Consider the following 11,342-nt stretch of genomic DNA (forward strand, 5'->3'; position numbering starts at 1 on the left):
CGCTAAGGAATACTCCACACAAGTTGACAGAACTATGCCATTCTCCTATCTTAAGTGCACTCGAGTTCGGGTATAGAACTCATCTCACAAAGATCACCAAGCAGCCAACCAACAGAAACAGATACAACAATGATATGTACACAATGTAATAAGGTAAAGCAGGTAAATAAATAACTGTACAAAAGCATGAACACCCAATAAACAAACAAACTACAAAAGCTAGGAGGGACTTGCTTAGGGAAGATGGACCAGCAAGAGGTCAACTTCTTAAGGTCCCCAGCAGAGTCGCCAGCTGTCGCAACCTGAAAAATACAGTGTGCGAAAAAAACAACCGGCGAAAGAGAATGACAGAAGAGTCGCCACCGTGCGTTATTCATCCCAAAGGAGGGAAAGGAAACGCTCGAAGTAAACCTGAAAAAGGGAAAGGACAAGACAGGGTCTCGCAACCAAATCTTGGGTTCGGGAGTCGGTTATGCGAAGGGAAGGTATTAGCACCCCTACGCATCCGTAGTACTCTACGGGATCCACTTTTGTAGTTCTTGTCTAAAGGGTGTGGGTTTATCTTGTGCTGTTTGCCAAAAAAAAAGGGTTAAATGAAAATGACTCGCGCGGATTGTCGCATCACGCGAAAAACCGGCGGGAAAACAAGAACAACAGAGCCGCCACCGTGCGTTATTTATCCCAAAAGAGGGAAAGGAAACGCTCAGAGTAAACCTAGGAAAAGAACATGGTCTCGCGACCAAAGAGGATGGGTTCGGGAGTCGGTTATGCGAAGGGAAGGTATTAGCACCCCTACGCATCCGTAGTACTCTACGGGATCCACGCACAAAAGGAAGGAAAATTGGTTGCTAAACACTGCTCACACACGCACACACTGGCTGAAAGAGACAAAAGAAAACAAGACTGAAACTGACTCGGTAGGATATCGCATCCTGGGCCTACTTAGTCTATCAGGCATAGACATCAGAGTCGAAGTAGTTCGGACTGGGGAAACGACACATGCTCGCTAGGATGTCGCGTCCTATGCATACGTATCTTCTCGGACGAGAGAAGAATCAGAGCATTCGTAGCTCGGCTGACACGCACACAAACAAACACAGGCAAAGGCAAACGTGGAGCCTGAATGCCAATCACTGGACTTATATCAGCATCCGAACCAAAACACACACAAAGAGGCAAACGTGGAGCCTGAATGCCAATCACTGGACTTACATCAGCATTCGAACCAACAAACCCACACTGGAACCCAAATGCCACTCGATGGACTTACATCAGCTTCCAAGCACACAACTAGACAAAACAAAGACACAGGCGCCCGGAGAGATCCGCTCATCTCGAGCCTAGATGTTGTCATGCAAAGTCAACCCTAAGTTAAGGTTTCTAGCTAACTGGCACAGGGAGCCAGCCTATCCTAGTCATGACTTGCACAGGAAGCAAGCCACACACACACTTAACTTGCACAGGAAGCAAGCCAAGCAAAACCTAACTTGCACAGGAAGCAAGTCTAAACTAACCCTAACTTGCACAGGAAGCAAGTCAAACAAACATACAAGCACAGATAGCACACACTATACACAAGCAAGTGGCTCAAACAAGGGTTAGGTTTTAGTCGAGGGGTCATATCAACCTCAACAAACAAACCTCTGGAACTGGGTAGATGTTGCTCTTAACCTTGCCATCGAGGGGCTAAGGTGAAGCAGATGAAAGGTGATGAGGGGTGTGCCTCATTGCTCTTATCCCTGGCCAGGGAGAGCATTTGACAAGAATGTGTGGGTTCAGAAAGTGGGAACCCTTCTACACATTTGATACTGACTCAACTGTGCAATTGCACAAGATCTTGGGCTTTTATCTGTAATGCATCAACACAGTGGTGTGAGCAAAACAGATGACACACAGAATAGCAGGGGACAGGTTGCTTATCCCTTGGGTTCTTCCAATTGCCTCTTCACTTAGGAGGTCTTTGACTCTATGCAAGGACAAAAGTAAACAGTCACAAACATTGCCTCTTAAGGAGGACTTTAGACAGTTGCCTGGCCAAGTAACAGGCCAGGTCTTCCAGACTACATGAAGATGAGAAATATACCTCAATGCAAATTGCTTATACAAGCAAAGCAAAGCAAAAGTTCACAAGGAACTGAGCAACTAAAAGCACCTGAAATAGTCAAGCAGACATTAGTATACAACTTCAAACAAAGCAAAAAGAAACAGAAGTCAACAGTCAACACAAGCAAGTGAATGTGCAAGGCACAAGGCTCAAGGCATGTGAGCCAAGCCACCTACAAAACAAACAAGTTAGTCAATTATATTCAAGCAAGCTCAATCAAAAAGAATTGGTCTTATTGGTCATTTGTTGGTCAACCTGAAAACATAAGCTCAAAGGTGAGTAACAGGACCACTAGGACAAGCCTAGGGTCAAAAGGGAATGAAAAAGTCAAAACAGCAAAGGGCAAGCATCCAAAATCATGTTCAAACAATTAAGAAACACAACCAATTGGGTTCACATTCATATCAATCATCATCATCATTTCATGAACAATTTAGATCAAAGTGTTGCAAACAGAAGCTTATAGAAGTCAACAGCAAGACTTGCATCAAAAGTAATCTTAAACATTTCCAAAAATCACCAAATAAATCATGATCAATCACAACCCACAGCATGGTAAGCATGTCAAATTTCATCTCATTTGGACAAGTGGAAGGCAGTCAATGAAAATCAGAAAGTCAAAGCAATTTTGAACATGCTCAAAGAAGTCAACCAATCATGCATCAACTTAGAAAAATCATAAATCAGAGATGGTGTATGATAAATGAATGGGACTAAAACCATGGCAAATATGAGTATGTCTAGTTATCTCATGTAAAATTTCATGTCCATCTAATAAAGTATGAGAATTTCACAAATGAAATGGGAACATGTGTCATAAAAAGTCAACATATGACTAAACAAGGGAGAAAATCTCAAACAATTAGGAAATGCCACAAATAATTCTAAGAAAATTCACATGTAAACTAGACATCCAAGAGTACATTCATGCAAAAATTCAAACCAATTTGAGTTCAAGAAGCATGGTATCAGAAATCATGAAGTTGCACATCAATGGTGTGACACAAATTGTCACACCCTAATTTAAAAAATCATAACTCACAAACCAGCAATGATAAATTCACAAACTCTACACCAAAATCACCATGAATGTGTCTAGTTTGAGCACAAAAAATTTGGGAGCCATTGGATAAAGTATCACCATTTCACAAATGTTTTGGCAAAGTGTACAAAATACGCATACATGTCACAAACCCTAATGCCACTTAAAATCTACTCATCCAAAAAATCAGCAAAAATCATGATAAAAAACTAGGGATCCAGATGAACACAATGCAAAAATTCCCATGAGATTTGGAATTAAAATGGATGAGATATGATTTTTCAAAGTTTGATGATCAAATGAAATAAAAATGGAAAAGAAATAACTTAATTCAATGTGTCACATGCCACGAATGGCATTTTTGTAAATATCCGAGCCACTTATTAAAACACGGTCGTTTTGGGCCATGAAATGGAATGTTGTGATTGGTTGTTGGCTAATGACACAGTAAACACAAGCTCATGCACGTGAAAAATGGAAAAAATCTGGAAATTGGCTAGGGTTTACTGTAGCATCTTCATCTTCATCACAAAACCGTGAAAAACAATTTCCCAGAAATGGCAAACCAGCATATTAATGGAAACGGCAAACAACACACATCATGAATTCAACAACCATTAACATGGAATCGAGCCACATAGCATGCATCATACAAAACAAGTTTGAATCATCAAATTTCCATTCAACATTTCTTTCAAAATACACCACCATTTTTAGTGCTTCAAAGCTCAAAATGACCATGGCAAGGAGGCCTATCTAATGCATAGCATAGTTTTAAGAAAGGAGGGAATCGAGTTCTTACCAAAATTGAAGGACAGTCGTGGTGCAGTTGTTTTTTGGTGGTAAATGCTTGAAACAGATGTCCCAAAGGTCTTCAAATGATGAATGATGAAGAAGGTTTGGCTTGAAACGGCTTGGTTTGGTTCTGAATAGCTTCTGCCATTGGAGATGCTTGAAGATGAACAGCCACGAAAAGCTTCTTACAGTTGAAGGATGATGGTTGAAATGTGCATGAAATGATGCTTGGATGATGCAGCCACAGTAATATGGTCGTGCTCTTTGAAGGTTTTTACAGATTTTTGGAAAATGCAAGCAAGATGAATTTTTAGAGAGAGTGAATTTTTTTTGAGGTTAGATGGCTGCTACTAGGGTTTTCAATTGGCAGAAAAAATGATATATGTCTGCTGTTTTGTGGTACTAATGATGGTTCATGAAAATATGGAGTAGAGTGGGTGAAAAGTGTACTTTCTTTCCAATTTACAAGCAACTAGGTGATGGCTATGTGTACTGCATAAAAATGGGCTTGCAACAAGTCATAAACCACATTTCTGAACTATTTCAATTGGCCAAATGGTTTAAAAATGATTATTTTGAAAAGTCAAAATTCAACTCACTTGAAATTAATTAAGGCAAGTTCAAAAAGGCCATTTTGCATGGTGATGTTTTGGTGCATGAGGATGACATATTTGGAAAGATGAGGTCAAATGTGACTTGTAGGAAAAAACCCCACCCAAATTGGCCAAATGGTTTGAGAGATATGGCCTTTTGAAGTTCAAGAATTTCTGAAAATGATTTGATCATAACTTGCCAACCATACATGGGAATTGAGTGTTCTTGGACTTTTTGGAAATGGGAGAACAAGATCTTCAACTTTCATGTTGGGCAAAAATTCATTTGAAGCTTGTATCATGATGTAAGTTTGAGGATCAAGACTTTCCATTTTGGGCAGGTTTCAATTACAGGTCCAGTTTCCATTTTTGGAAATTTCTGATCTGGCTTCAAATTCTTCCATGATGGTGTTTGCCATGATATATGAGGACTATATGGATATGAATGAGACCTCTCAAACCAAATTCAACCATCAAATCACTGATTAAATGGACAGTTGACCAACAGTTGACTTTTAGGGTTTCTGACTGACTGTGCATTGAATGATGACTTCTGAACATCCAATCCTTGACCAAAACACTTCAAATGGATCCCCAAGTCATGTGAACATGTTGGACCAACCCTAGGGCCTTGGCTCCTTGAGAATTGTGCTGGCTTGCTTGACTGACTGATCTCCTGACCAGTTTGACCTAATTTCTTGATTGGCTTGCACTTGAGGCAAATGGGACAATGCAATGCTATGCAGTGGACCATGTTATGCTATGACCAAATATGAGAATGTATGTACAATGACAGGTGCAAATTTGAGGTGTTACAGCTGCCCCTATTCAATCAGCTGGGAACCCGAATGGATGAGAGCAACGGCTGTCAGACTTTCAGGGTAAACAGGGATTGAATACCAAAGAACCGTAGAATTTGCACTCTGCTGGATATGATACAAGGAGAACCACGTCATTTACTGATGACGCCTGCAATTGACAACTTCAGAAAAGCGAAACCATTCACCGATGGTTAGAAATTGGGAACTTGATATTTACCGATATCAACTTCAGCGAGACCATTTACCGATGGCTGTTGGGAAACAAATCTGATGTAAAAGGAAGCAAGACCATTTACCGATGGTGGTTTCAAAGAAACTTGACATTTACCGATATCAACTTCAACTCGACCATTTACCGATGGCTACTGCAACTGGGGATCCGATATTTACCGATATCGAAGAAAACGGGGCCATTTACCGATGGCGGATAAAACTGGGTATTCAATATTTACCGATATCGAAGCATACGGGGCCATTTACCGATGGCGTCTCCACTTGGGGAGGAACAAAATCTTTGTGGTGTAATCAGACAAGACGTTTACCGACGACTTCTGGGGATCTTGATTTTATCAACAAGGAAACAAAGCATGACCAGACATTTACCGATGACTGGGATGAGACTCGACGTTTACCGACATCGAAAGATGATGTTTACCGACATAAAACAAACGACCAGACATTTATCGATGACTGGGAATGAGAAATTTATTGGGGAGATACAAACAAATATTCGCAACCGGAAACCAGACAGGACATTTACAGATGACTCTACTGGGGATCTCTAACTGGGGATTATCAGACATTTACCGATGACTGCAGAAAAGACTCGATGTTTACCGACATCGAAAGATGATGTTTACCGACATCAAAAAATGACCAGACATTTACCGATGACTGGGGAGAAAACCCGATGTTTACAGACACCGAAACAATGGTGTTTACCGACACCAAAAATGATGACCAGACATTTACTGATGACTGGGGAGAAAACCCGATGTTTACAGACACCGAAACAATGGTGTTTACCGACACCAAAAATGATGACCAGACATTTACTGATGACTGGGGAGAAAACCCGATGTTTACAGACACCGAAACAATGGTGTTTACCGACACCAAACAAAGAAACACACGTGGGTGCTGGCATGACACTTACTGGTATCACAAGAACGACTTTTTTAGATATGTCAAGGCAAGGTTGACCACTTGCTGGGGGTCTCACTGGGGAGAAACAAACCTTCTGTCACCAACGGGTGAGGTAATAAACCTTTGTGGGGATATCAATCCTGAATGCTGTCAAGAGCAACTATAGCAGACTTGCGGTGCTGATGTTGAATGAAATGATCCGCCTCTGCCGGGGATACGGTCTGGTGAGGTTAACACATGAATGCATATGTTTGAATTTTTTTATGGCGTAATGTTCCATATTGAATGGGAATGCTACGCAGTTTGAGGATGCAATGATCACTAAAAATGCAAAAACGCAAAAATGATGAAAAACTCCGGCTGGGGAGCCAAAACTGATCGGGTACTCCAAATCTGCGGGGAGACTCTGCAGGGAGAGCAACGACTTCTCACTCATGTTGAAGAATAGCACTGCTGCTGGGGAAAGGTAAACTCCGCTGGGGATATCCTTCAGTCCACAGATAGGATAAATGCTGGAGATAAATTTCAAAGAGTCTGCCTCACTCGGGAGGAAATCGGCAAATACAGGCCTGCTGGGGATAGGCAATCCTTAGATCTGTTGGGGAATAGAAGGCACTATCCACAGACGTCTCCGCAGGGGAACATAGCTCTGATAGCTTCCAAACTTGCTTGGGGAAAATATCTGCTGAGGAAACGTCCTCACAGATGCCAACCTGAAAAACAGCACAACAAAATGCCCCCAGGGGATACATGGACAAGATATGCTCAAGTGTCCTCAACATTCAAAATGATTTTCAAATGTTTTGTCATCCTGCAAGCTATTGTTTAGCCTCCATGTTTTTATATGCAATGCTTATCAAAAATTCGGACATTTTTGCAAACAAAACAGTAAAAATAAAAACAAAAGAGCCATTTATCTGAATAACGACTTTTATTGATTGAAAATGTGCCTGAAGAGGCAAATACATTGGGAAGCAATTCCTAGAAAGAGGTAATTGCGCACAAAAGGAAAAATCTATCCTAATGGCAATGTGGACACGGCATCCACTATTTCCCAATTCTGTTATAACTCACAGATCATCAGTTTTCCTCCCAACTCCTTGCTTTCTGAGAAGAATGACTGGACGGATCACATCTTTCGAGATGGCAGACGACAAAGCTTGATGAAGTACAGACAACTCAGACTGTAGTCTTCGCTTTAATCCCTCTTTTGGCTGGATCGCCCTTTCGGGTTTTCAATCCACCGGGATACCCATTTTTGCCTAAGCCGCCCTTGCGGGTTTTCGACTTACCGGGTGTACAAATTCTTTTCATTTTATCCCTAATTTTTGCCCGAACCTTTTCTTTCTGTTTTTTGGTTCGCCGGGATGCCCATTTTTGCCTGGACTCTTTTTTTCTTTTTGTCCAGCGGGTCAATTTATGCGAAGTATTTTTTTACTACATCTGAGTTAACAGGAGACGGAAAGTCTTCACCATCCATAGTTGTAAGCATCAAGGCTCCACCGGAGAAGACCTTCTTCACAACATACGAACCTTCATAATTAGGAGTCCACTTGCCCCTGTTATCTGTACCGGGAGGGAGGATCCTCTTCAAAACTAGATCACCGATCTGATAGCTTCGAGGACGCACTTTCTGATCAAAGGCTCGCTTCATCCTTCGCTGATACAACTGTCCATGGCATACAGCTGCTAGCCGTCTCTCCTCGATAAGGCTCAACTCATTAAACCTTGTTCGAATCCACTCGGCTTCGTCCAACTTGACATCCAATAGAACTCTCAGAGAAGGGATCTCCACTTCAACAGGTAGGACAGCTTCCATACCATACACAAGGGAGTAAGGGGTTGCCCCGGTCGACGTACGTACTGAGGTACGGTACCCATGCAAAGCGAAAGGCAGCATCTCATGCCAATCCTTGTACGTAACGACCATCTTCTGCACAATCTTCTTGATATTCTTGTTTGCCGCTTCTACAACACCATTCATCTTCGGTCTGTAAGGAGAAGAATTGTGATGTTCAATCTTGAAATCTTTACAAAGCTCTTTCATCATCTTGTTATTGAGATTCGAACCATTGTCAGTGATGATTCTCTCCGGAACTCCATAACGACAGATGATTTCTTTCTTGATGAACCGGGTAACCACTTGTTTGGTAACGTTAGCATAGGAAGCTGCTTCCACCCATTTGGTGAAATAGTCAATCGCAACCAAGATGAAGCGATGTCCATTCGAAGCAGTGGGCTCAATCTTCCCAATCATATCAATGCCCCACATGGCAAACGGCCAAGGCGAATTCATGACATTCAGAGGGCTTGGTGGCACATGCACCTTATCAGCATAGATTTGACACTTATGGCACTTCCGAGCATACTTGAAACAATCGGATTCCATAGTCATCCAGTAATAACCCGCTCTCAACAATTTCTTAGCCATTGCATGTCCGCCGGCATGAGTACCGAAGGAACCTTCATGAACTTCCTGCATTAACATGTCCGCCTCGGGTCTGTCCACGCATCTGAGCAAGACCATGTCAAAGTTCCTCTTGTACAACACGTCATCCTGATTCAAATAGAAGCTTCCAGCTAGCCTCCTCAGGGTTTTCTTGTCATTCTTCGACGCACCTTCAGGATACTCCTGAGTCTTGAGGAAGTTCTTGATGTCATAATACCACGGCTTCTCATCAATCACAACAGACTCGGCTGCAAACACATACGCAGGCCTCTCAAGTCGATTCACCGCAACATGTGGCACATGATTCCACCAATGAACTTTGATCATAGACGACAAAGTAGCCAAGGCATCAGCCATTTGATTCTCATCCCGGGGGACATGATACAACTTCACCTTCTTGAAGAACGTCAGTATTCTTCTGGTGTAATCTCTATACGGAATCAAATGCGGCTGATTCGTATTCCAATCTCCATTGACTTGATTGACCACTAGAGCGGAATCTCCAAATATATCAAGAGTTTTGATCCTCAGATCAATGGCTTCTTCTATCCCCATGATACAAGCCTCATATTCAGCTTCGTTGTTGGTGACGTCAAACGTCAATCTGGCAGAAAAAGGTATATGAGCACCTTTAGGATTGATCAATACTGCCCCAACACCGTTACCGTTCATATTCACAGCCCCATCAAACATCAGTGTCCATTTGTCATCCGGATCCGGTCCCTCCTCGACAAGAGGCTCTTCGCAATCTTTCATCTTAAGATACATGATGTCTTCATCAGGGAATTCAAACATCATAGGCTGATAATCTTCAATCGGTTTCTCGGCGAGGTAGTCTGACAGAACACTACCTTTGATGGCCTTTTGCGACGTGTACTGAATATCATATTCTGTTAGAATCATCTGCCAACGAGCAACGCGTCCGGTGAGAGCCAGTTTTACAAAGATGTACTTCACTGGATCCATCTTAGAAATCAATAAGGTAGTATGGTTCAACATATACTGCCTCAGTCGGCGAGCAGCCCAGGCCAAAGCACAGCAAGTTTTCTCGAGCAGTGAATATCTTGTTTCACAGTCGGTAAACTTTTTGCTAAGGTAGTATATGGCATGCTCTTTTCGACCAGACTCGTCATGCTGTCCCAATACACACCCCATCGAGTTCTCAGTCACTGACAGGTACATTATCAGAGGTCTCCCTGGAACTGGAGGTATAAGGATTGGAGGTTTCTGTAAATACTCTTTAATCTTGTCAAAAGCTTTCTGACAATCATCATTCCACTTGATCGCCTGATTCTTTCTGAGCAGTTTGAAAATTGGTTCACATGTGGCAGTTAGGTGAGATATGAACCTTGCAATGTAGTTCAATCTCCCTAAAAACCCACGGACTTGCTTCTCCGTTTTCGGTTCAGGCATCTCTTGAATAGCTTTGACTTTTGCTGGATCAACCTCAATCCCTTTCTCACTGACAATGAAGCCTAAAAGCTTCCCTGATCTCACCCCAAACGTACACTTGTTCGGATTCAACCTCAGCTTGAACTTTCTCAACCGGTCAAACAGCTTCTGCAAATTAACCAGGTGCTCCTCTTCTGTCTGCGACTTCGCAATCATATCATCTACGTACACTTCGATTTCTTTGTGCATCATGTCATGAAAAAGAGTCGTCATTGCCCTCTGATAGGTAGCACCAGCATTCTTTAGCCCAAATGGCATCACCTTATAGCAGAACGTGCCCCAAGGTGTAATGAATGTCGTCTTTTCCATATCCTCTGGCGCCATCTTGATCTGATTATATCCGGAGAAACCATCCATGAAAGAGAATACCGAGGATTGAGCCGTGTTATCCACCAATACATCAATGTGAGGTAATGGGAAATCATCTTTCGGACTCGCTCTATTCAAATCCCGGTAATCGACACACATTCTGACTTTGCCATCCTTCTTCGGCACAGGAACGATGTTGGCCACCCATGGGGGGTAACTCGTAACAGCCAAAAAACCTGCATCCCACTGCTTCTGAACCTCTTCCTTGATCTTAGTTGCCATATCAGGACTCGTTCTACGGAGCTTCTGCTTGACCGAAGGACATCCTTCTCTAAGAGGTAATCGATGCACCACAATGTCTGTATCTAACCCAGACATATCTTGATATGACCAGGCGAATATCTCCACATATTCTCTTAGCATCTCAACCAGCCTCCTCTTGACAGAGTCCTCTAAAGCAGCCCCAATCTTGATTTCTCTTTTGGCGTCCTCAGTACCCAAATTAACAACCTCCAACTCCTCCTGATGAGGCTGGATGACCCTTTCCTCCTGCTTCAGCAATCTGACCAATTCTGGAGGGAGTTCACAGTCTTCCTCACTCTCCTCTTCAGCTTGGTAGATGGGGTTGTCG

The sequence above is a fragment of the Lathyrus oleraceus genome, chromosome 6 (assembly GCF_024323335.1).
Source record: "Lathyrus oleraceus cultivar Zhongwan6 chromosome 6, CAAS_Psat_ZW6_1.0, whole genome shotgun sequence".
NCBI classification, from domain to species: Eukaryota; Viridiplantae; Streptophyta; class Magnoliopsida; order Fabales; family Fabaceae; genus Lathyrus; species Lathyrus oleraceus.